A 25,850-nucleotide genomic window follows, 5' to 3' on the forward strand; every position below is an offset into this window, starting at 1 on the left:
TTAAAAAATTGTTAAGTTTTTCACTCTAAAATTATTTTTCCTGGCATCAAGGGCATAGTTACATGCAGGACAGAAAACACAGGTAGTATGAGGCTACATATATTCTGTTGCTACCATTTGTCTTCATTTCTGCACAGACTATTATCTGTCTTGCATAAAAGATGCAGTGGTAAAGTTTTAGATGGAGCAGGAATTTTCAGACAGCTACACTTAGGACCACAGAACTTGCCACAATGGATCAGACCCATACTCCCCCTAGTCCTGCACCCTCTCTGGTGGCCTGCACCAGATGTTTCTGAAAAAGGTGAAATAAAATCCCCATAATGCAATTATGCAACACCTTGGCCATGGGGGAAGTTTCTTCTTACTTCCCTTAGGAAAGTGGTCAGCTTATGCACCAAAGCATGAGCATTTACATCCCTTATAGTTGTTATCCTATCTAATGTAACTGGATGGCTCATCTTCCATATAAACGTCTACTCCTTTTTGCATCCTACTACTCTCTTGGACTCAAAGAGTATGTCTACACTGCAAAGAACAGTACCAAATCTTTGAGCCCAGGTCAATTCACCTGGATTAGTGGGGTTTTAGCTGCAGGGCTAAAAACAGCAGTGTAGACATTTCAACTTGGGTTGGAGCCCAGGCTCTGAGGCCTTCCCCCTTGCCGAGTTTCAGAGCTTGGGCTCCAGCCCAAGCCTGAATATCTACAATGCTATTCTTAGCCTGTCAGCCGGAGACAAATAACCCAGGTTCTAGAGTAGCAGCCGTGTTAGTCTGTATCCGCAAAAAGAAAAGGAGGACTTGTGGCACCTCAGAGACTAACAAATTTATTTGAGCATAAGCTTTCGTGAGCTACATCAGAATGCATCCGATGAAGTGAGCTGTAGCTCACGAAAGCTTATGCTCAAATAAATTTGTTAGTCTCTAAGGTGCCACAAGTCCTCCTTTTATTTTAACCCAGGTTCTGACACTCTGTGCTGTGGGTCTTTCTTTGCAGTGTAGTCATACCCAATCAATCTATGATTAATAATGAGAGCATCACAACAGAGAGGAGCCTAGCAGGTGGGCTATAAAGTGCACGTCTTTCAACCTTCCAGAAAAAACAGACAACAGAAATTATGCTATAAATATGCCTATGTGACAAACAGATTAATCAGATTCCCGAGAATCTCTCTCTTAGAACCGTTTGAGGTTTTTCTCTCTGGCTATATATGTATTTACATTTTCCCTGACTGATATATTAACATAACCCTGTTCAATTTTTTTTGGCAACTAACATTTACAATACTAGGGAAAAGAAGAACAATGCAAACTCCTGTGATTTGGGATTATTTTGGGAGAGTTTTAGCAACATCTGAGAGATTTCAAAGCTGGGTGTGTATTTACCTGGCTTTGAGTTTAAATAGCAATGCAGATGCTCTTGCTTGAGAAGTTAAAAAAAGAAGTTTTAGGACTTCTGAGACTTTTCTGGAAGAGTGTTTAATTCTGAATATAATTTAAATGCAATTATTGTTATCGAAGGATCTGAGTTTCAGGCTACTACTCAAATACATTTCAACATTTTTTCAGTGTCCTTTCAAGGTACCATCTAATTAATTTTTAGGCGTCTGTCAATGAGCCTCTCTCGTCAGTTCATTTTGGTTGTAAATAGGGGAAATTTGAAGTGTGTGGGGGAGAGGAGGGAAACTGAGGACTTCTCTGTTTTCTATGGGTGAAATGTATTTGAAAAGATTGCTCTGTTTTGCTTCAGAAAATTCAAATTCAATTATTTGTAGAGTCATTAATTTGACACAGACTGACTGAACTACAGATGCATTTAGGGTATTTGTTTTAATCTAGATAAGTAAGGTTTAAACGTCCATTTAAACACGTTTTATTATAGTGCATTGAATGGAAGTGGTCAGTTTTTGGGGGGGCTGTTTGCTCCAAGTCAAAATACTTCTGGATCCACTTGTTTGCAGGTTCTAGTAAACTGCTCTAACTGGTGATATTGAGTTTTAATAGTGGTCTCTCGGTGGCACATCTGTTAAAACAAACAGAACATCAGAAAATTCCAGCTGTGCTGGGGAAGTCTGTTTGATGGGCCTACTGACAGGCTGGCCAGGGGAAATGTAGTTAACTTTCTTAATATTTAAGTGTTGGCAATTAGTCTTCTGTGTTCAGAACCTCAGGCACAAGTTCCTAAATCGGTCTGGATGTAAACTCAAGACAGGATGCGTTATGTTGTGATGGCTACCAGAAATGACTCTGATTTCCAGAGAAAGGCTTAATTTCTGCAGAAAAGAGCAAATTCTGCCAGAAGAAGCTCATTACACAACACAGGCAGATTCCTTCATATCCCTGATTTCCAACTGCTTTAACTGTAAGTTTCATCATCAGGCTCAGAAGAGGAGATATGCAGTAAAAATACCCCAGGTTTCAATTTCAGCTATTTCTCTGGTGAAAGCATGTCACCAAGACATTCTTGACTGACCAGAAGCACAGAGACAAGACGAACAAATAGTGTAAAAAGGGGGGAAAGTGAGTGAGAAACTCAGTAACTTTATTTATTTCACGGCTGGTATTATTTATTCAACACTCATTTAAAAGTGGCCTGCTACTGTGCATAATCTAATAGATGACAACACGAGCACGTAGACTCCTCCAACTTCTAAAGAGTTCCTTGGTCTTCAGGTTCTTGCTGTAAGAGAATCTGGTGCCTCTTGAGAACGTAGCAGAACATTGTGCAGGTGGACTAATTGGTTCTCTCTCAATTAAACAATTTGAAGAAAGTGACTCCCTCCAAACTTTTCATGACACAGTAAAAGATGCGTCAATGGGTACTTGGTATTACTTTAAGAGCAATGCTAAATATTAAATGGTTACTTACTGTTACTGTGGTTCTTTGAGGAATGCTGCAGATGTGTATTCCATTTAAGTATGTACGTGCCCAACACGCTGGAGCTGGAGATTTTGTCTAGACGTACCCACAGAGGGGTGGTGCTTGCACCTTGTGGCTGCAGCCCCCTCCCCTGACTATATATGGCAGCGCTGCTCTGACCCCCTCCTTAGCTCATTTGAACTGAACACCTATAAGAGTGGACTCTGATGCAGAGGAGACAGAGCGTGGGTCATGGAATACATGTCTGCATTACATCTCAAAGAATCACAGTTAAAATAAGTAACCATTCCTTCTTCTTCGAGTACATGCAGATGTGTATTCCACTTAGGTCACCTCCAAGCAGCGGTGCTCGGAGTCTATTGAAATAGGGATCACAGGAGCGCCCTTCTGAAGTTTGCATCCACTCTGGAAGATGCAGTAATGGCATAATGGCCTGTAACTGTATGATGGAGGACCATGTGGCAGCCTTGCAAATATCCAATATGGAAATGTCACTGAAGACCACTAGTGAAGTTGCTTGAGCTCTTGTCGAAGAAGCTCGCATTCACTGAGGAGACATAGCCGAAGCTATTTCATATGCAGTCTTTCATATGCAGCTTTCAAGCTATTTCATATGCAGTCATAGGATGTTATCCATCTAGAGATGGCCTGTGAAGAGACGGCTGGGCCCTTCATGTGGTTTTCATATGACATGAACAGGCGAGGTGAAGCATGAAATGGTTCTGTCCTATCCAGATAAGAAGCTACACATCACCTGACATCCAAGGTACGTAGAGGCTGCTCCTCTGGAGATGAATACAGCTTAGGAAACAACTCAGGTAAATATACTGCATGGTGCAAATGAAACTGAGAAACCACTTAAATCAAAAATTTAGGGTGTGGTTACAAAGTCACCTGGTCTTCAGAGAACTGTGTGTAAGGAGATCTTGCCATCAGAGCCTGCAACTCTTACACCCTTGTTGCAGATAATAATTGCTACCAGGAACTCAGTTTTCTGACATCAAACGGGCAGTAGACCAGATGCTAGGGGCTCGAATGGGGGACCCATTAGAACCATCAGAGCAGTGTTTAGGACTGGTTCTCATAGCACAAGATATAGATGTAGATGGAGAAGCCCTTTCAGAAATCTCATCACCATGACATTGGGGAAGACTGATTTTTCCCTGGACATGTGGGTGAAATGCAGATACTGCTGCCAGATGTACTCTCAATGAACTAAGCACAAGCCCCAACTTCTCACGGTGTAGCAGGTACCCCAAGATGTCCTGGACTGAAGTCTGCATTGGTTGGATCACGTGGGCCAAAGACCACACTGAAAACCTCTTCCACTTTGCTAAGTAGGCCATCCTGGTAGGGACTTCCTACAGGTGAGGACTTGTTGGACAGCCACTGAGCACAGCTCTTCTTCGTTCAACCATGCAGCAGCCACACCATGAGATGCAGGGAGCAGAGATCGGGATGGAGAGGAAGCAACATGGGAGGCTGAATCGACAGCGTGAGAAAGTCGAAGAACCAGCACTGGCTTGGCCATGCCCGTGCAAGGAGACTGAGCTTGGCCTCATCTGCCCTGAGCTCGAGGGTTACCTAAGAAATTATCGGGATGGGGGAAAGGCGTATAGGATAGTCGACTACAAACTGCAGTGGAAAGCATCGGAGGGGGAGCTTGGACTGAAGCCCCTGCCCAGAGAGTAGAACAGGTGACATTTCCTGTTCTCCCTTATAGCAAACAGGTTGATTGTAGGAATGCCCCATGATGCAAAGATGACCTGCAGGACACCACCTATCCTCAGGGACCACTTGTGATGGTCCACGAGATGATTCTGTACCCCGGGCAAGTAGACAGCTGTTGGAGTAATGTTCTCCTCAATGCAAAACTGCCACAGATTCATTGCTTCTAGGCAGAGTGCCCTGGAGTATGCTCCTCTTTTTTTATTCACATAGTACATCATGGTGGTATTGTCGGTAAGTATGTGAACCACTGAGTGTCTGATATGGTCATGGAAGGCACGACATGCCTTGTGGATGGCCTGAAGTTCCAGCACATTGATATGGAGTGAGGCCTCCTGCTCAGACCACAGTCTCTGTACCTTCAGCGACCCCAGGTATGCCCCCAACCCAGCAGGGAGGCGTTGCTAACAAGTGACTTGGTTGGCGATGGCTGGACAAAGAAAATGCCTTGGCAAACATTCTGTGGATAGGTCCACCACTGCAAGGAGTCTAGGACTGGTGGAGGAAGACAAACAAGTCAGTCCAGAGAATGAAGAGTAGGACAGTAGATTGTTCTGAGCCACATTTGAAGGGGGCGAGGGCACAACCTTGCAAACTGGACCACCTGCATGCAAGCGGACATCTGCTCCAGCAGTCTCAGACACATTTGAATGGTCATGGAAGGCTGAAATTGCAGACTGAGGCAAAGATTTCAAATTGTCTGAAAACTGTCGGTCGGCAAGAATACTCTCGATGTCATGGAATATAATAGCATCCCAGTTAACTCCATTTTTTGAGTGGGAGCCAAAGATAATTTTCTGGTATTTAGAATGAGACCCAAACACAGTCAAGCACATGCAGAGTGGGACTGATGTGAGCAAGAACTTCCTCTCTGGATCTGCCCTTCGGTGACCAGTCGTTGAGGTACAGGAAGATGTGGATTCCCTTTTTTCTGAGATATGCCGTAACCACGATCACATATTTGGTGAAAACTCAGGGATGGAAGAGAGGCTGAATGGGAGGATGTTGTACTGAAAGTGGTGTTCTCCCGTATACAGTCAGTACCGGCATCTCCCTCGTCCTTACCAGACTCGAAGGATGCCAGGAGGTCAGAACTGGAGTCAACAGTACAAGGAAGGGTCAGAAGTACCCACACTGTCCTGCACGCTGGCACCAGCTCTGTGCCAGTCCGTGCTTTTCCTGGGGGAGGCAGAACAGTCGGCCCAAGACCTGGCGAGATCTTGATCCGTCTTACGTGACCTCTTCCTGGGCGCAGTCAACGGGGAAAGGCTCCTCCGTTTCTTCAGAGAGGCACCTGCTCCAGAATGTGAAGAGGCAGTGCTCTCGGGGCCCGAGGGTCATCGTCCACCAGATGAGGGACTCAGTACCAGATCAGGCCACATGGCCTGTCCGAGCAGGTGGTGCGTAAGGCGAAGGTCCCAAGCTACCCAAGTTCTTTTCTTGAACAATCTACAGATCATGCAATGGCCCTGGAGGTGAGCTGTGCTGAGACAGAGCAAGTACCACGGGTGGGGATTGCTCCTCCACAGTAAGGACAATGTTTAACCCCCAGTGAGTGCATCACCGCGGGAACAGACTACTAACTAACACTAACTACTAGTTTATATACAATAAGAAGCGAGACTAAGTCTATTTGCAAGGTTGTGAGGCTAAAACTCACACAGAGCTCTGACTCCAACCACAGGCAGTAAGAAGGAACTGAGGGGGGTCGAGGCAGTGCCGCCTCATAAAGCTAGGGGAGGAGTCACAGCCCCGAGGTGTGAGTGCCACCCCCTATACGTACTGCTAGACAAAATCTCCAGCTGTGGCGCCCTGGGCGTGTACCTATCTAAGTGGAATACACGTCTGCATCTACCTCAAAGAAGAATTAAACATTCCTAAGCGTTGTGGGTTTCTTGCCGGGAAGCTAGATACATTTAAGAATCTCTGGTTGGACAAGACGGGTCAGTGAGCCCTGATAAAAGTGCAGGGAAGATGAATGAGGCATCCTTGCCTTTGCAATCATACTCTGAAAGTTAGTGACACACTTCAACTCTGCACTTGTCCTTGTTGAACCTCATCAGATTTCTTTTGGCCCAATCCTCCAATTTGTCTAGGTCACTCTGGACCCTATCCCTCCAGCATATCTACCTCTTCCCACAGCTTAGTGTCATCCACGAACTTCTTGAGGGTGCAATCCATTTCACCATCCAGATCATTAATGAAGATGTTGAACAAAACCGGCCCCAGGACCGACCCCTGGTGCACTCCGCTTGGTACCAGCTGCCAACTAGACATCGAGCCATTGATCACTATATGTTGAGCCCAACGATCTAGCCAGCTTTCTATTCACCTTATAGTCCATTCATCCAGCCCATACTTCTTTAACTTGCTGACAAGAATACCGTGGGAAACCATATCAAAAGCTTTGCTAAAGTCAAGTTATATCACATCCACTGCTTTCCCCATATCCACAGAGCCAGTTATCTCATCAGAGAAGGCAATCAGGTTGATCAGGCATGACTTGCCCTTGGTGAATCCATGTTGACTGTTCCTAATCACCATCCTCTCCTCCAAGTGCTTCAAAATGGATTCCTTGAGGACCTGCTCCATGCTTTTTCCAGGGACTGAGGTGAGGCTGACCGGTCTGTAGTTCCCTGGATTCTCCTTCTTCCCTTTTTAAAAGATGGGCACTATATTTGCCATTTTCCAATCGTCCAGAACCTCCCCCAATCACCACATGTTTTCAAAGATAACGGCCAATGGCTCTGCAATCACATCAGCCAACTCCCTCAGCATCCTTGGATGTATTAGATCTGGACCCATGGACTTGTACATGTCTAGCTTTTTAAAATAATCCTTAACCTGTTCTCTTCACCACTGAGGGCTGCTCATCTTCTCCCTATACTGTGCTGCGCAGTGCAGCAGTCTGGGAGCTGACCTTGTCTGTGAAGACCGAGGCAAAAAAGCATTGAGTACTTCAGCTTTTTCCACATCATCGGTCAGTAGGTTGCCGCCCCCATTCAGTAAGGGTCCAACACTTTCCCTGACCTTCTTCATGTGATACTCATGCATCCTGCAGCAGTACATCCTATCACTCTGAATACTAGCCAAGATGGTGGACTAGGTTATTGCTCCTCCTGAATCATTCTGGGGAGACCTTCCTCAGACACTCTTTATTTGGAGCACTGGGGTTTAATGGGGCAGGGCCCAGAGCACGCAGATCGTTGTCTGTGGGGAGGTAAGCCATTCGTTTGTCAGTCCTAATTTAGATCATTAATTCGTTTCTCTGTCGCTGCTCTGATCCTGCAATCCACACTCATGCCAAGATCTCATTGCCTTCAGGGGGAGCTTAGCTGTGTTTTGCTGACACACCTAGCCCTTATGAGGGTGTAGTGTAGCTTCCCTCGACAGCATGGTGAAGGGATTGGTCCATAAGTCAGTGTTCCCTCTGCTGTGCTTTGTTCCCCAAGGGGTGCTGGCAGGCAGCCATGAGGAAAGCACATGCACTGCAAATGGTTCTGTCCCCTGCACTTGGAAGAAGCAAGAAAGGTCAGTTCATCCTCTCAAACACACCCTGAGGCACCTGAGTGAAGGCCAGCCACACTCTGGGAGTTAATTATTAATTGTGAGGGCCTAGATAGGCTCATTAAATGGTTTGTGTCCCAGGGAAAGTTGCACTAAATGATCTGGAGCCAATTTTCCCCAATGGTGTCTGGAATTGCCAGAGACTGCAGTCTATCTCTCAGTTTTCAAACCCATTTAGACTTAAAATTAATAGAAAAAAACCTCATGACAATGCCCTGACCTACTCCAGACACTGCTGGGATGCAGAACTCTTCCTAGCAGAGCCAGGATTTTGAACGTACTGTAGCAAAGAGAGGCTAATAACTTCTTCTCCAGATGACTGAGGCTATGGTTTACAACAGAGAAGACATTTTCATCTGGTCTGCAGAAACAGCTACTGGAGAAAGACTTGAAATTTGCAATCCTTTATTCAGGAACCCTGGTGTGTGGTCTGTGGTAGCCAGTCAAGGCCAGCTCCTCAGCCGGTGTCAATCTGCATAGCTCCTTTGGCACGTTAGATAACACTAACTGCATTACAGTTAAAAGACTGACGTGCAGGAAGATCCTGAAACTTATTTAGGGCAATTCTGAGGTGGGATGGTTTATCTCTTTGATCGCTTTCTCTGTGAAACAGACTCTGTTCGCTCCCAAACTGACTGTGGCTCTTTATCCCATACTGTTGATCCATGTAGGATGTGAGCCATGCAGACTGGGGTTTGTTTATTCTCTCTCCCTTTTTGAAGTGGGGTTGCCTTTTTTATACACAAGGGCTAATTTCAGGAGCATTTTTCACTAATGACCATGAGGAACAGCAAACGATGTTTATGCTGCGGCTTCTTGGGAGGGCAGACCAAATGCTCAGAAGGCAAAAAGCAGCCCCTCCCGTAATTAGAGCATGGGGCTTGGATTCTATAATCAGCTCTGCCATCGATGCAATGTGCAGCCTGGGGCAAGTGGCTTAACTTTTCTCTGCCTCCGTTCGCCCATCTCAAAATGTGGAGAAGAGTATTTTAAAGTGCTGTGAGACTCTCTGCACAGCACAATGGCGGAGATATTAGCGACTCCATCACTAAGATTTACCTCTAAAACCGAACTAGAAATTCCTCGATGTCATGCTGCAGTGGCTGAATTTGACACAAATGGCCTGATTTATGGTCCTCCCAGGCCCCATTGTGTCACTCCAGCCCTGGCCCCTGGGGGAAATCCCATGGTGCAAGGTGGTTTGCTGGGTGGTGCGGAGTTGTTGGAATGGCTCTTTGCTTCCCCCATCCTCAGAACTTCCAGGGCAAGGGGCCTGCCAGGGATATTGCTGGGGTAGGGAAACCTGGCCAGAACACCCTGGGGAGTGACTATTTTCAATTGCTGGATAAAGGGTGACCAGATGTCCCAATTTTAGAGGGACAATCCCGATATTTGGGACTTATTCTTATATAGGCTCCTATTACCCCACACCCCCGTCCCTATGGGTCACCCTAGCTGGATGGCTCCTAAGGGCCACTGCAGCCATGCATAATTTAGAGTGGTCCTGCAGTGGCTCTAAACTATGTGGATACAATGTGGAACACAGTTCTCTAGTTGATGGAGTAAGAAAACATGGTCCAAAGCACATCTCTAACCCTACTGGCACTTGGGTGGGGTTTTTTGTTTTTAATTTAAGAAGCAGTGTGCCCTCTGGGGGCATGTGTGTAAACCATGTTTCCTTAGGATATGTCACCAAATGATGTTGCCCTGTCACCTACTGTATTTTTTTACTCTGCAACTCTGTGGTTATAAGCTAAAGCCCAAGAAAATAGACACATAACACAGCAGTTTGATCCCAACTAGTTTCCCATTTGAAATCACTGTGTTTTCAGCCCGTCCTGGCTCCTTGCACCTCTATGCACTGCTCAGTTCATGGACCAGACTGGGACAATACTGAACAGCTCCTTTTGTTCATTTGCAAGGAAACAGCAAGTTCAGAACAGAACAGGCCCTTTCCCCCCAACTGCTATTCAAATCATTAGGAAGAGTCTGTTCCAGGAAAAGCACCCTGTTAAGGCAAACAAATTGCTTGCCTCTTTCACAGTTTCTCCTGCTTTCTCTAGTGAAGAATCCAGAAACAAAAGCCAGTATGAATCATACAGGCTGTCCTGCTATTGGTCCCTTTTCCTGCAGTAGTTCACTCACATAGCCAGTGACATACAGACGAATGCAAAAGCTCAGGCTTGTATGAAGCAGATCTTGATGAAACTACTGTGTTGAAAAATGTATCCCCTAACCCTTGAGGCCTTCTCTTTATACTCCATGCTCCGGCTTTTGTTGTTGTGACTGTAACTTCAGTTTTGAAGCATCAAAGAAGCAAACTCTGGTCTCTGAACTGTATACCAACAGCTGAGGGGAATAAAATCACAACCCAAAACCCGTTATCGTTCTGCAGCTCAGCTTTTTCAAGCAAACTAAAACCTGACTCTTTTAAATGATGGCACGGTTGCCCATAAAAGATAAAGATTAGATACAGTAGCAATAATGCATTTGTTACAAGTACTGCTGATCTTTTAAAGTAGTTCCTGTAGGGCCTAATCCAGCGTCCACTGAAGTCAGCAGGAATCTTTCGAAATACGATAAGCAGTGATCTCTTACCTGGTAGTTTGGTTTCAGTTGCAACTCACTGCACAGCTAGTATTATTATTATTATTTGCTCATTCATAGGACGGCAGCATGCACATGCCCCAGTAAGGACTGAGACCCTTTTGAGCTAAGCACGGGACAAACACAGATGCTGACACTACACTGTCATTGCCCTGACACATGGAGCAAATCCACAACCACGGCTAAGTCTTCGTGTCCTGGTTGCTTCCAAAGGCATGGACAGAGCTATCCCACAGCTGCAGTAAACAAAAAGTAGCGATCTCTGGAGAGGGACCCTGCAAATTTTACTGAACAGCAGAGGCCTTGTAATATTCTATTCTACAGATTCTTATATACCCACACTTATCACTATAATATATCTGAAAGCCTTCCAGTTGCGGATTAATGTGACTAATATCTGTCAGTTTTAAATTCAGGTGATCATTTAAAATGTGGGATAAAAGAAAACCGAAAGTCTCAGGATGAACTCCTGGCTGTACTGAAGTCAATAACAAAACTCCCATTGACTTCAGTGGGGCCAGGATTTCACCCACCGCCTTCTCGGTCGGTATTCAGTGACAAGGTTATGGACATTATGGGAGTTTTGCAAGAAAGCTCTACCCCTGTCCATGCTGTATCTGTTCTGTGGATGAAAAGAATCTTAGTTCCCAGGGCTGTTCATGAATAGCAACATTTCATTGTTAACGCAAGTCTCAATAATTGCTCCATAATTTGCTGATTTTGCTGTTGGTTCCTAGGGAGGGTTCCTACCAGCTTGCTGACCAAGCTCTCCTAAATAAACTCTCTGGTGACTCAGCAAATTTCCTCTCGTCTTCTCTTTCCCCTTAACAGGTGGAGACCTCAAGGGACAGTAAATTCTGTTTCACTCCCCAGAATAGAATCAGAAACACAAAGAGTTGAAAACTCCTGTAAACTTCCATATAGAAGTGCTACGAAACTACCTGTTCTCACTTGAACTTCTTCATATGATCTTCCCTTCACACATGATCTTCCCTCACAGCTGTCACTTAGAAATACTGGTATGCAACTTGGGGTTTCTCTCTGAGAAAGCTGCACCGATATAACTTAAAGTGTGAATTTAAACTGATACCTAAACTGGTGTAAAGAGCACCTTTGTGGATGCTCTTATTTCAGTATGAGGGGCTTATTTTGGTTTAGCTGAAGCTGATTAGGAACAGGTTTAACTAAATAGGAATAAGCCACTCATATCCTGAAATAAGAGCGTCCACCAGCCTTTTACATCAGTTTAACTATACTGGTTTATAATTATAATAATATTAGATAATATTAATAATAATGATCCCTGGCTCTTACATAGCACTTTTCATCAGTAAATCTCAAAGGACTTCACAATCCTTTATATTCAAGTTATACCACAATTTTCTCACCAAGTCCTTAGTTCCCTGTTCACCAGGGGCCATATTTCCAAAGGTATCTAGGTGCCTAAAGATGCAGATAGGTGCCCAGTGGGATTTTCAAACGCTCCAAGGCAGGTCAGGCACCTAACTCCTACTGAAATCAATAGGAATTAGGCACCTAACCTGCTTAGATGCTTTTGAAAATTCCACTGGGCACCTATCTGCATCTTTAGACACCTAAATACCTGTGGAAATTTGGTCCCATGTGCTCTGTGCTAACTTGTTCCACACTCGAGCTTCCCAGCCCCCAAGGTTCTGCTGAGGATGCTACACAGCAGGCTGGAGGGACTCAAATCACAAAAGAAAGCTGAGGGAGGTCTAGTTTCTTCTTCTTCCTCCCAGAGGGAAACTTCTAAATCAAACTGCCTTTTCCTGCAACACTGCATCAACATTTAAAAAGCTCTAACCAGCGATGAAGAGACTCTGGGACAAATCTGTGGCTTGTTTACATCAGTGTAGTTTCACTGAAAGTCAATGGAGCTGTGTCCATTTATATCTGCTGAAAATCTCGCCTCTAGGTTATTAAAGATACTTGGCAGGTTACTGGTGATGAGGTATTAAGTACCAGTCCCCGCCACAGTGGCAAGCGAAGGCAAAGGTGCTGATATTTATTTGTGGATTTATTAGCTGCATCATGCATCGATCACTTGCTGGGGACTGCTCAACAAAAACTCCATCTTTGAGAAAATGTTTTCCTTCAGAAGAAGAGGTAGATTTGATAGCATTAGCTTCTATACCGGAATACACTTTAGATGGATAGCCCTGCACTGTGCCTCCACCTCCCCCTGGCAAGCTACACAATCATCCTGGAAAGCACGCAGTAGGGTGGATTTCAGAAATCTGCCTGTACACAGCATTGGGCAACCTTTGGTCCATTCCCATAGTGCCTGAGAACCATAAACAGTCATTAACATTCACATAGAAACTTCTAAAGTGGACGTACTACTTGGAAAATGCATGTTTTTGACAGTAATGAACCACTGGAAAAAAATGATGTATGTATAAGTCACATCATATACAACTGTCTAGGAAATACCACACAGGAAGTTACATGAATGTAAAATAATTACTTACTGCCTTTGTCATTTGTCATTAAATCATTCTGTCCTCCTCCCATCCGGGCTACTTGTTAGTTTTTCTTCTTCTATTATTTTTCTTTTCTTTTCACCCTCTCTCATGCTCTCACTCTGTCCTGTTCTCTTGTATACACTAGATCAATGGTTCTCAAACTGTGGGTCCGGCCCTCAAAGTGGACCACAATCCCATTTTGACGGGGTCGCCAGGGCTGACGTCAAACTTGGTGGAGCCAGGGGCTGAAGCCAATGCCCGAGGGTGGCAGGACCTGGGCTCAGGCTTTGGCCCCCCCTGCCCGGCACAGCAGGGCTTGGGCGGGCTCAGGCTTTGGTCCCCTCTCCTCAGGTTGTGTCAATTTTGTTGTCATAAGGGGGTTGCAGTGCAGTGAAGTTTGAGAACTGCTGCACTAGATGTACTGCCCCAACTGTGTGTGCTCTGTCCCCAGAAGGGTTGTGATCTGTCCTTCCTGACCTGCTCAGGCTTGTTAGATTCCCTTGCATGCATCTCTTGCTTCAAAGGGGGCTCTGAACAGACCATCACATTATGTAAGTTAGCGGTGGGAAAGACCTGAGCCCTTTCCCTGGCAAATGCAGGATACAGTCCCCCTACTAGAGGATGTGAAAGATACTTAACTGATACTACACATCACACGTTACCCAGAAAGCTAGTCTGACTCCATCACAAACAGCACTGGTTGCTAATGCTTCTTGATAATCCCCAACTCAATATTTAACAAGGATATTTCGTACTTCCACTGGTAACGCCAGCCCTGCTGTCCAACCTACCACAACACACGTTATCAGTCCTACTCAGTAGAACCCCAGCCAAACTCGCTAACCATCCTGCTACCTTCTCCAAAAGATGAGAGTTTACAGGTGTAAAAAGTCTGCCCCAATTTCTATCAGCATTGCAGATTTCCTCCCGCTAGACGCTCACGCAAACATATCTGCTATGTAACAAAACAAATTCTCAAACTATATTGATCGGCCAATTGGAAAGTCAGAAGTCACAAGAGAACACTGAACATCAACCAGCATCTAATAGAATTACATAACAAATGAGAGCAACACACTTAATGCAAATAGTTCAACTTCAGGACTGCCAATAATGAGCCATTAATTGCAGTGCATTTTATCCATTTGCATTTGGATAGCTCTGCTTTGAATCTGAGACAGACACAAAGTCTTAATATAGCTGGAAAGGAAACATCCTTGCTGCAGTCTCCCCACTGCACTTTCATAGGAAGCAGTCATGAAGCAGATGTTGCTTACACAAAGTATGGAAACATCAAATCACTGGACCTATTATCCAACCCTCCTTTAGCAATTTAAAGGATGTGATATCAGTAAGCATAACAGCAAACATTTCCCCCCCAAAAAAATATCTGAAAAGGGGAAGGAAGCTATAATTATGGGAGCTGTTCAAAGTCTTAGTAAATGAAGCAAAATAACTATTTTGTACACTGCTTCTTTAAACCATAAGTCAGAGGTTAGTTCAGTGTGTGTTACTGAATCAGTGTAATGCAGCCATTCCAAATGTTACTGACAGGCAACATTTGACGGCCAAGATCCAGTTCGACCAAAATCCAGACCTGATCCAATTCAGATAAAATAAGAGCCAGTCCGCTCCATTTTTTCCCGATGTTCAGAAAAGCGGTTTGTATATAATATTATCTATAGCAATTTCTATATAGTTTTTAGAGCTAAATAGTCAAATAGGAACATTTTTTGTGAAAATTTTCATGGAAAAAATTGACCCTTTTGGTCAAAACATTTAGAAATTAGAATTTTTTTCAACCATCTCTAGTATCTGTACATTTTTCATGCCTTTTGCTTGCCTCGCAGTTCAGCAAAACACGACATGGGGCGGCGGGGGGGGGTAGTTCCTGTGGACTTCCGACCAGACAAACTGGGAAGTGCTGGAAATGTCACAGGAAAGCCAGTTCTCATGACACTGCCAGCAGGTTGCTGTTGGAGGGAATGCTAGGGGGATGAGAAAGGTAGCTCTCTGAGGACCAGATTATGCCCAGCTGCTGCACAGGTGTGCAGAGAGCGGGTGTGTGTTCACAAGCCCTAGCACCCCTCATGCACCAGCCAGGGATAATCATAGTCTCTGTACTCTGAAATCAAAGAGGCTGCTCCCTCTTAATGCCCTGAGCATGTCAGCCATTCCGTGGGTGTCTCACAAGCTAAACTGGTCAATCTGAGCCAGGCCATGAAAGGCAAAACCAGAATCAGACCTACCTCCTACTACAGTAGGAGGGGGTGACAAAGATGTTTTATTTATTTGTAGGTTTATTGGTCTCATCCATCCAGCATTCTCTGGGTACGTCTAAAGAGCTTAAAATAAAACATAACATGCTGACCAATGTCTGTTCTAAGCAGCCTCCCAGGATAAACGGAGCATATTCCTCACCCACACCAAAGCCTGGAAAGGAACAGATGAGCTTTGTAGCAAGCCTTCTGGCTCCACTGAACCAACAAGGGAAGTGAACGTCCACAGCCGAGGGCCCTCCATTGAGAATGCCCAGCCGCCATTCCCCAGATATTCAAATCTGAGGCTATGTCTACACTATAGCCTATGTCAGAAAAACGTATGTTGCTCAGAGATGTGACTTTTCCACCCCCCCGAATGACATAAATTATGCTGACATAAGTGCTTGTGTGTACAGCGCTATGTCAGCAGGAGAGCTTCTCCCGCCAACATAGCTTATGCCGCTCGTGGAGGTGGTATTTTTATACCAACGGGAGAACTCTCTCCCATTAGCATAGAGCATCTTCACCACACGTGCTGCCACAGGGCTGCACATATAGACGTGGCCTAAGGCTTAGCAAAACCAGGCCAACAAAACCAACCCATCTGATCTCAACGGTCATGTAACAAAGAGGGAATGAGGCAGTACTTAGATAGCCAAGACTCAAACAACATCAGGCTTTACAGATCAACATTGCCATTTTATATTGCCCAGCAAGCAAACTGGAAGCCAAGGAGGGATAGCTTTAATATGCTCCTTGTGGCTAGCTGCACTAATTAAGTAGACCCTGAACTCTGCACTAAATTTAGCTTCTGAGTAGAAGTCAAGGGTAACTCATGCAGAATACATTGCAATAATCCAATCGACAGCTCAAAGGTTTAAGACTGGTGGGTAGAACATCAGCAATAACTGCAATTTCCTAACCTAGTGCAGATGGATAAAGGCACTTTTGGAGCAAAGGGGGACCTAGAAATTCCCCCAGGATGCAGAGAAAAGCCAGGAAGACATCTCCCTTCATTTGCATTGGCAACAGTCTTTTCTGGAGTGAGTCCCACTGCAGCTTACTGTCACCCATGCCACAATTTCTGCTAGTTCCTGGAGCGGCTGGGAAAGTGCACCACAGTTCTGAGAAATCCATCATCTCGGTGCATCTCAACTATTCCCTCCTCCTTTCCCAGTAGCCTCAGGTATGCACTGAGGAGTGACAGAAGAGAAACCTATGGAACCTTGTAAACAGCAGGCTGTTGGGGCAGGTGTGAGCATGGGGATGTCTATGCTTTTTGGGGACTGCAGAAAAGTCGTCAAAACCTCCTGGTCAAAGGTACCGAAGGCTGCTGAGCGGGGGAGGGATAGCTCAATGGTTTGAGCATTGGCCTGCTAAACCCAGGGTTGTGAGTTCAATCCTTGAGGGGGCCATTTGGGATCTGGGGCAAAAATTGGGGATTGGTCCTGCTTTGAGCAGGGGGTTGGACTAGATGACCTCCTGAGGTCTTTTCCAACCCTGATATTCTATGATTCTATGACCTATAAAGAATTATCGTGGATGGCTGACGTCTTTCCATTGCTAGCAGGTCATCCATCAACAAAACTAACCATATCTGCACCATACCCAGATCAAAAGCCAGCTTGACAGGACTCAGAAGCAACACTGTTACCCCACTATTCCCTTCTTAGTAACCTTCCCCTGAAAAAGGGAAGTTAAAAACTGGGCTATTGAGTGGCAAAGCTAAGAGACAGTTTCTTAAGCATGAGCTTAACAACCTCTCATTTGAGGGAAAATGGCACTTTGTCCCACTTTGACAGGGTCAATGTGCAATGGGCTGACCCATTGTTGTTATTATTAATTCTTATTGTTATTTCTGTATTGTGAAGCCCACTGGGCTACGCTGCACAAACATAAGTCAAAGAGACAGGACTTGCCCTGAAGAGCTGACAGCCTAAGGTGCTATGAAATTATGTGGGAGTTGGGCACTTACCATGTTCAGGCACTTCTGAAAATACCACTAGGCCTCTCTACATCTTTAGGAGTCTAAATATCTTAGCACTTCTGACTTAGTGAAACTGATAATAAATGCCTACCTAGCACTTTGTCTATCCTGTGCTTCTCCAGTCTATTCTCCCCATGCCAGTTGGGAAAGTGACTGAAATAATAACAATCCCTCTCTTCTGAAGTAATCTGTCCAAACCCCTGGCAATTACCTTGCCACTTCTTCTGCCACCTGTCACCGGTCATCAAAGGGTTGCAGTCACCAAAGCTGGAGGTTCGAGTTGTAGATCCCCAGAGGCAATAGTGCTAGAACCAGTCTGTTACAGCCAAACAGAAACGTAAACCACTGCAGCATCCCTCTAGGGAATGTTTTGTTTACTCCATAATCCCTTCTTTCCTCCTAGCAAACACATACCCCACTCTCACTTGACCTCTTGCCCTGCCCAGAATGATATTTTCATACAACTCAACCCATGGAACCCCAGTTTACCCTAACTTTTAAAGAAAACTGGAAGTCACTGGCTAAGCAGTTGGAACCTGAGTTTGCTGAAGTGCTAAACCAGCTTTTGACAGCAGTAGCTTTCGCTGGAGGTGCAGATAGAATATTTTCTTTACTACAGTTTATTCAACTAGATCAGTTCAGTGACTAGTTCATTCAAAGTTATGAAACCAACTGGCAGTTTAAAAACCTGGAAAGCTTGTTTTCCTCTTCCAACCTGTGAATGAAAACTAGGTGTGAGGGGATGAGATCTACTAGCCCTAAAATCTTGAAGGACGCAGTGACTAGAAACAATCAGTTCAATTCACTAATTACAGATAATGCTGCCTTTGTTTAATAAATCACTTAGTTTTAAAAGCAAAGCATGTTTTGATAACTTTTTTCTTATGTATCCAGCACATTTAAAATAGTTTTATCAAATAATTTTTTAAACATGCTGGTTATGTGCATTTTAATTGAATTTAAATTTCCATTCAAATAGAACTTGACACAAATCACAAGCAGAAAATTAATCATAATCTAGTAAAAAGTTAAAATACATAATTGATTAAATAAATGTATATAGGACATAGTGTATGTTCCTGGATTAGCAAAAAGAAGCATGAAATTTAGTGTTAAGGCTATGTTTAGTTGCAATTCAACACATTTTAATGGTTACCAACCAATCAGACCAACTTTTCTTTAGGAAAATAACTTAAAAAGTACAACAAATGCAAAACATGATTAGAATTGATGATTTAAATGGAGGTTTCTGGCTTGCTGGTTTTAATCGGTGATTTAAATCACTTTGTTTTAAGTCAATCCACCCTAAACAGAACTGATCTGAGGGCTGGGGCAGAGGGGATGCAGTGGACTCCCCTGAGCCCCTCTGGTGATGCCAATATAAACTTGGATGTATTATTGTTTATATTATGAATGTTGCTCATTTAATATTATAGGATGTGTGGTGTGCCAAGTTAACGCTGTAGGAGTGGTTTACAACCCACTGGGATTTACGGAGTTCAGTGTTTGATTTCTCAGCCTTGTTGCATGGAAGAGTCTTTTTTTGCATTTATCCTCATATTTATGGCCTCCTTAATAAACCAAGGGGACTTCTTCCACGGCCAGGTACTACTCATTGTGGGTGAGGCTTGCAGACCCTAAGTTTAACTAGAGCATTTGGGAGTAAATTATTATTCTCATTACAGTAACATCTAGGGGCTAGGGGGGGTACATATATAAAGTATATGATGAGATAACTGGCTCTGTGGATGAGGCCTCATCTGGAGTACTGCGTCCAGTTTTGGTCCCCACAGTACAAGAAGGATGAGGAAAAATTGGAAAGAGTTCAGTGGAGAGCAACAAAAATGATTACGGGGCTAGAGCACATGACTTATGAGGAGAGGCTGAGGTAACTGGGGTTATTTAATCTGCAGAAGAGAAGAGTGAGGGGGGGATTTGATAGCAGCCTTCAACTACCTGAAGTGGGGGTTCCAAAGAGGATGGATCTAGACAGTTCTAGTGGTACCAGATGACAGAGCAAGGAGTAATGGTCTCAAGTTGCAGTGTGGGAGGTTTAGGTTGGATTTTAGGAAAAACATTTTCACTAGGAGGGTGGTGAAGCACTGGACTGGGTTACCTAGGGAGGTGGTGGAATTTCCCTCCTTAGAGGGTTTTAAGGTCAGGCTTGACAAAGCCCTGGCTGGGATGATTTAATTGGGGATTGGTCCTGCTTTGAGCAGGGGGTTGGACTACATGATCTCCTGAGGTCCCTTCCAACCCTGATCTTCTATGCTTCTATGAAAGTGAGACAGTCCCTCCGAGCTTACAACCCACTGGGATTTTAACACTGACCTCAGTGGGAGCAAAGTGAGGCCAGCAAAAAGCACTTGTGGAAAAACCCACCCTAAAAAGACAAAGAAGGCGATATTATTCCTATGTTATATATTGGGAGTAGGGCACTGAGTGACAGGAAGTGTCTGGCAGAGATGGGAACAGAACTCCTATCTCTTCAGTGTCAGTCTAGGGTGTTAATCATCCTTTCTCGTGAAGGCAAAGGGTGTAGAGTAATTTTGCTTCTTAACAGTGAATATGGAGTTAAACTGTACTGTATTTCCAGTTGACAAATGAAAACTCATATGCAGCAAGCTCATTTTCAGGTGGAACCAATTACACAGGCAAAAAAAGTGAGTGCCTGAATGTAATAAACTATGGGTCTGGAACTTTCATTTCTTACCTCTCTGTCATACATCTTGAGAGGGGAGCCAAAGATTTGTACTGGTTTTATTAAATTGAGTTTTTAAAAGACTTTGCTCATTCCAGTGCCAGCTGCACAGCAGAATATTTAACGATGCATTAATAACTTTAAAAGGAATTGTGTTTGTGTAGGTACAAAAACAGAGAGGGCAAATTACAGACAGTTTGTCTCTGTGAAGGCTGGCACAGTAAGAATCCCATTGAGAAAAGGCAGTTCTTCACAACTGCCCCTTTGCTTTATGCAAAAAGGATCTTTAGTTTTCATTGTTTCACGTTGGGATTTTTTTTAAAACTCCATTTACACTGCAAATGCAGCCGTGATTTTGTAACCAGGTCATTTTGTAATTATCCTCTGACTCAGCTGCAACAACTATGGCTGGATCTATACTGTCATTTTTTTCCATAGTGCAACCATGTGTCAAATGAGTTTGCAACCCACATCAATCATCCTGCCTGCGTATGAACCTGTGCATTCTGGGAAAAACCGGGCATCTACCCCATAATGCCTCAGTGTGGGTTAGGGAGGACATGCACACAGAATGTCATCAGCCACACATGGGGCAATGTGCTCTGGGGTATTTTATCACACAGAGAGCTAGGAGGAAGGAGAATTAATCAAACCAGTTACAGAGACATTGTAAGGGGAAAGGGTACGCTCCTGTCTACACGGCAAAATAACAGCATTGTGATCTGGGTACAGGAAGTCAACCATGTACTAGCCCTGTAGGAATGACACATGGCAAGGTGCCATGTTTACTAACCAAGAATTAACATGTTGTGTGAAGACAGAAAGCATGCTTAGAGTCAAACATATCATTAATTGGTTAACTTGCAAGCTCAGGTAAGAACTGAAGTATAAGACAAGGCCTAAATGTCTTCCATGGTCTGGCATTCGACATGCAGTAACTGAAATTTTAAAAACAACAGACTCTTTATAGTCTTGTAAGGAAACTGGGGCACTGTGAGAAAACACAGAGCCAGATTCTGCTCTCAGCTACGCTGGGGTCAATCTGGAGTAACTCCATTGAAGTTAATGAGCCAGATTCTGCTCCTATTTACACCAGCATGAGATCACAATCAGACCTGGTGGGTGTGCACTGGTGTAGCTGAGAAGAGTCCAGCTCATGCTCTTCATTCTTGGACTGCTGAGCAGAATAATCAGACATCATCACTGTCCTATTGTGTTAGGACACAAAATTGATGACGTCAATGATCCTGAGAACACAGCAGTGCCTTGAAAAACTGTATCTTTAAGAGCCCCATATGGACTGCCCTTCCTTATCCTTTGCTCTCTCTTCCTCTGAGTCTTCAATCTCTCTCTTGAGCATCACTCTTCCCTAAAATTGCTATTCAATCCCCAGGCCAGATCTTAAAGTTCTTCATTAAATTTTATTCAGTCTTTACCCAGAAGACCCTCTCACCAAAGTCAATGGGAATTTTTCCTGATTAAATATGGACTTCATAATTTTTCAGTTGCTTTTTAAAAGGGGTGGGTTTTCTGCTCGGCATCCTGTCGCACTCTGAGGACAGTAGGGAATCTGAACAGTCTGGGAGCCTGAAACAACAGTGACTAGAGCAAATCTATAAAGAGCTCCCAACGTTCTATCCGCAGTCAAGGGCCCTTTGTTTCTTCCTTCCCTGGGGCCTACTGGAAGTTTTGTCTAATGTCCACTTGTATTCTCCAGCCATAGAAACAGATACATCTATTAATGGGACACTGTAAATTAAGTACAGAGGAAAAACTATGTCACTTACTTACTACCCTTCCCACAAACAGTAGGGATTGACCACTGTCAGACGGTTGTGACTGACCGGCTGTTAACATTGGGTTGGACTCTCATATCATTTACATTAGTGCAAACCTAGAGTAACTCCATTAAATAGAGTTAATCTAGATTTACACTTGTTGGAATGGAGAACAGAATTTGGCCCATAGTTATTGTACCTATAAATAATATATGTAATACCCTTTGCTGGCCATTTTCTCAACTCTGTGATCATATAAGACAGCAACAGAAGTGCAAACTAGCAATAGAGGAAGATGTTCAAAACCATTGATACGCCTGCTGAGCCACTCGACAGGGCAGAATCTGATCTCAGGGGTGTCACTCTGGGTCCAGATTGAATCATGGGGAAGTAAACAATATTGGAACATCTCACAAAGGGGATTCTTTAATGGACATCAATTTATCGTATTTAAAACCTGAAACATAATAGTGTATAATAACAATATGCCCAGGCACCAGACAAAGTGTCCCTAGAGCAAGATCACCACTCCTCTGAGAAAGACTTTGACCAGATTTGACGTCAGAAACAAGCACTACCTTTGCAGAGACAGCATGCTGAAATCTGTGCCCTGGAACACACTCTTTAGACCACCGGCTGGACAGAAGCTATTATGGATAAAACAGGAACTTTTTTTTAAAAACTAAACAAACACTAAGTATTTGAGGGATTTGCTTTGGAATAGAAGATTAATGGGCATATTGATTGTATCGAGGGGCTGGGACAAAGGCTGACTAGCCGTGTTTATTTTTTAGCATCTGTTTGTGGACTTACTGTGCTTCATGTCCAAGCAAATATTGTGTTAAGGAAGGTTATGGACGAGAGTATGAAGTACAACTGGGTTGTCTCCAGCTGTGCCTGCAGATTGTCAGAACATGTTGCCATCAAAAAACATCAGCAGGCTTTGCCACCTCATATCGGCTTGAACGTCAGCACCTTATAACGCTGTGATTCTCATGAGTGATCCAGTGCAATGTGCTAGGGGAAAGTGACTGGCTGCCGCTGCCCCTCCAGTGGTTCTCTCCACAGAATTCGATGTGCTTCCCTCAATGGAACATGTGGTTATATAAATACGTTGGAAACAAACACAGGGCCACAGCTAGAGCTCAGTGTTCACAGGATATTAGTGAACCACTGCAGCCATTACTGCAAATGTTTATCAAAGTTACAGCGTAACATTAAAGATTGGGGCTGGGCTGAGGGAACATTTAGATACATTGCAAACCCACTCGGCTTCATAAACGTGTACACTTGCCCCTGGCATTAAACTTGGTGGAAAGGTTCCATGAATACAGGCTCTATAAATCTTTCAGTGGAATCAGAGCCGTTTGATGGCAGGCATGAGGGCTCTGGCGATGCAAAAAGAGGTCATTGTAATGTGCCAGGAAGTCGCTCGCCTGGGAGAGGGGTGTTTGTGCAGGGAAGTTATGTGAGGGGGCGTTGATGTAAAGGAGAGGTAAAGTACAGCAAGCCACAGCAGTGGTGAGGTGAACTAGGAAGAGGGAGCAAAGACAAATGGAATAGGAAGGGGTAGCGAGGAGAGAGAGACAAGTACGGGGGCTTCCCAACAAAATCCCAGGACAAAGAACAATTCTGAGGAATCCAACCATGTCAGATCCATCCAGCAAAACGGGCTGCTACTCTTGGATGCTTCTGCTGAATCACCTGGGGTGGCCTGCTGAGTTAGATGCTTTTTTGCATTCTCTGTGACTTCAAAAAAGTCTCAGCATTTCAGAAAATGGAGTAATTATTTATAATTCTCTCCTTGTTTATTTCTATGCATTGTGGCAACACTTAAAGGTCCCGATCAGGATCTGAGCTAGGCTCTGTGCAAACATAACAGAAGGGATGAGTCTTTGCATCAAAGCGTTTAATGGTTTCTTTTGAAGGGCCAAGTACTTTAGAAAAGACAGTCACCTTTTCTGTAACTGGTGTTCTTCGAGATGCGTTGCTCATGTCCATTCCACTATGGTGTGCTTGCTCCCCACATGCACTGGTGCCAGAAGTTTTCCCCTCAGCAGTATCCAAAGGGGACTGACTCTGGCGCCCCCCTGAATATGCCCCTGAAATCACTGCCAGGTCGTAATAGGTTCTTATGCACGAAGTGATCCAATTGGAAATCCTCTGCGAGGACCCTTCATCCTATCTGCTGTAGCGATGAAGAGTTGAGTCGATTTACAGAAAGGGTTGGTAAGTTCTAAGTAAAAAGCCAAGGCCCTCCAGAAGTCCAGGGCATGAAGATGCCTCTTCTCACTGGTCTTGTGCAGTCTGGGACAGAACACTGGGAGGAAGATGTCCTGGTTCATATGGAAGGTGAAGACCACCTTTGGCAGGAAAGCTGGGTGGGGCCACAACTGAGCCTTATCTTTGTAGAAGACAGCATACGGCGGTTCTGAGATCAAGGCTTTAATTTCTGAGACCTGTCTCACAAAGTCACCGCCACCAGGAACGTGACCTTCCATGACAGAAGGGAAAGGGAGCAGGACCCCAGTGGTTCAGAGGGCAGGCCAGTGAGCCTAGAGAGGAGCAAGTAGTCCAGGACAGCCTGTATGGAGGAACGCGAGGGAGAGATGCTCCATTCGGATGCCCAGAGGGAAAACCTCATCCACTTGGCCAGATAAGTCAGTCTAGTTGAGTACTTTCTACTTTCCAGGAAGGCCTGTTGGACTCCTTGCATCCGCTTCTCTGGGTTCAGCCCTGCAGCATCCATGCCGAGAAGTGGAGGGACCCGAGGTTGGGGTGTAAGAGCCAACTGTGGTCCTGCAACAGCAGGTCTGGTCGGTTGGGCAGGGGTCAGGGAGGGGCCACTGACAGGCTCATGAGTGTGCTGACCCAATGCTGACGAGCCCACGCCAGGGCAATCATGATAACCTGCACCTGGTCTTTCTTGATCTATGCCAGGGCCCTGCTGATGAGAGGAATCGGAGGGAACTCACACTTCAGGCTCCATGACCACGACAGGAGGAAGTCATCGGGGAGGAAATCCTTGCTCAGACCCTGTCGAGAACAAAACCAGTGGCATTTCCTGTTCTGTCTGGTAGGGAACAGGTCCACTTGGGGAGTTCCCCACCTTTAGAAGATCATGCAGGCTACCTCTGGATGGAGTGACCACTCATAGTGAGAGGAGAAGTCCCTGCTGAGCTGGTCTACCAGCATATTCCTGACGCTGAGAAGGTGACAAGCTTCCAGGTGGATTTCATGGCTGATGCAGAAGTCCCACAGCCTTGACAGAGAGCCGACGAGCGGGCTCCCCCTTGCCTATTGATGTAGAACATTGAGGCTGTGTTGTCCGTCAGGACTCATACCACCTTGCCCGACAGGTGGGGAAAGAAGACTCCACACGCCAACCGGACTGCTCGGAGCTCTTTGACATTCATGTGTAACTGTGCCTCCTCCAGGGGACCACATCCCCTGTATCTGGAGGTTTGCTGAGATGTGCCCCCAAGCTGAGGTCCAAGACGTCTGACACCAGATCAATGGAGTGAGGAGGGCTGTCGAATGGAACCCCTTCTAGGACTGTCCTGCGGTCGGTCCACTATCTCAGCAAGGTTTGTATTTCCTGGGGAATGGTAACGATCTTCCCCAGGAGGTCTCGCGACTGGAAATAGATAGTCGCCAGCCATTGTTGCAGGGGCCGCATCTGGAGTCTGGCATGGTGGATCACGTAAATGCACGCTGCCATGTGGCCTAGCAGGCGCAGGCAGACCCTGGCTGCAGTCAGAGAGAACGCAGAGACTTCTGCGATGAGGTTTGCCATCGTGTGGAATCTTTTCAGCGGCAGGAACGCTCTGGCACAGGTAGAGTCAAGGACCACT

The 25,850-nt window shown here is 44.9% G+C and overlaps 1 protein-coding gene across 11 annotated transcripts in view; it reads right to left on the reverse strand.

The window, feature by feature from the left end:
* The window catches only part of SAMD4A (sterile alpha motif domain containing 4A), a 211,533-nt gene that overhangs the window by 53,492 nt on the left and 132,191 nt on the right, over nucleotides 1-25,850 (reverse strand). The gene's annotated exons all lie outside the window — the stretch shown is intronic.

Source organism: Lepidochelys kempii, chromosome 6 (genome assembly GCF_965140265.1).
Source record: "Lepidochelys kempii isolate rLepKem1 chromosome 6, rLepKem1.hap2, whole genome shotgun sequence".
NCBI lineage: Eukaryota > Metazoa > Chordata > Testudines > Cheloniidae > Lepidochelys > Lepidochelys kempii.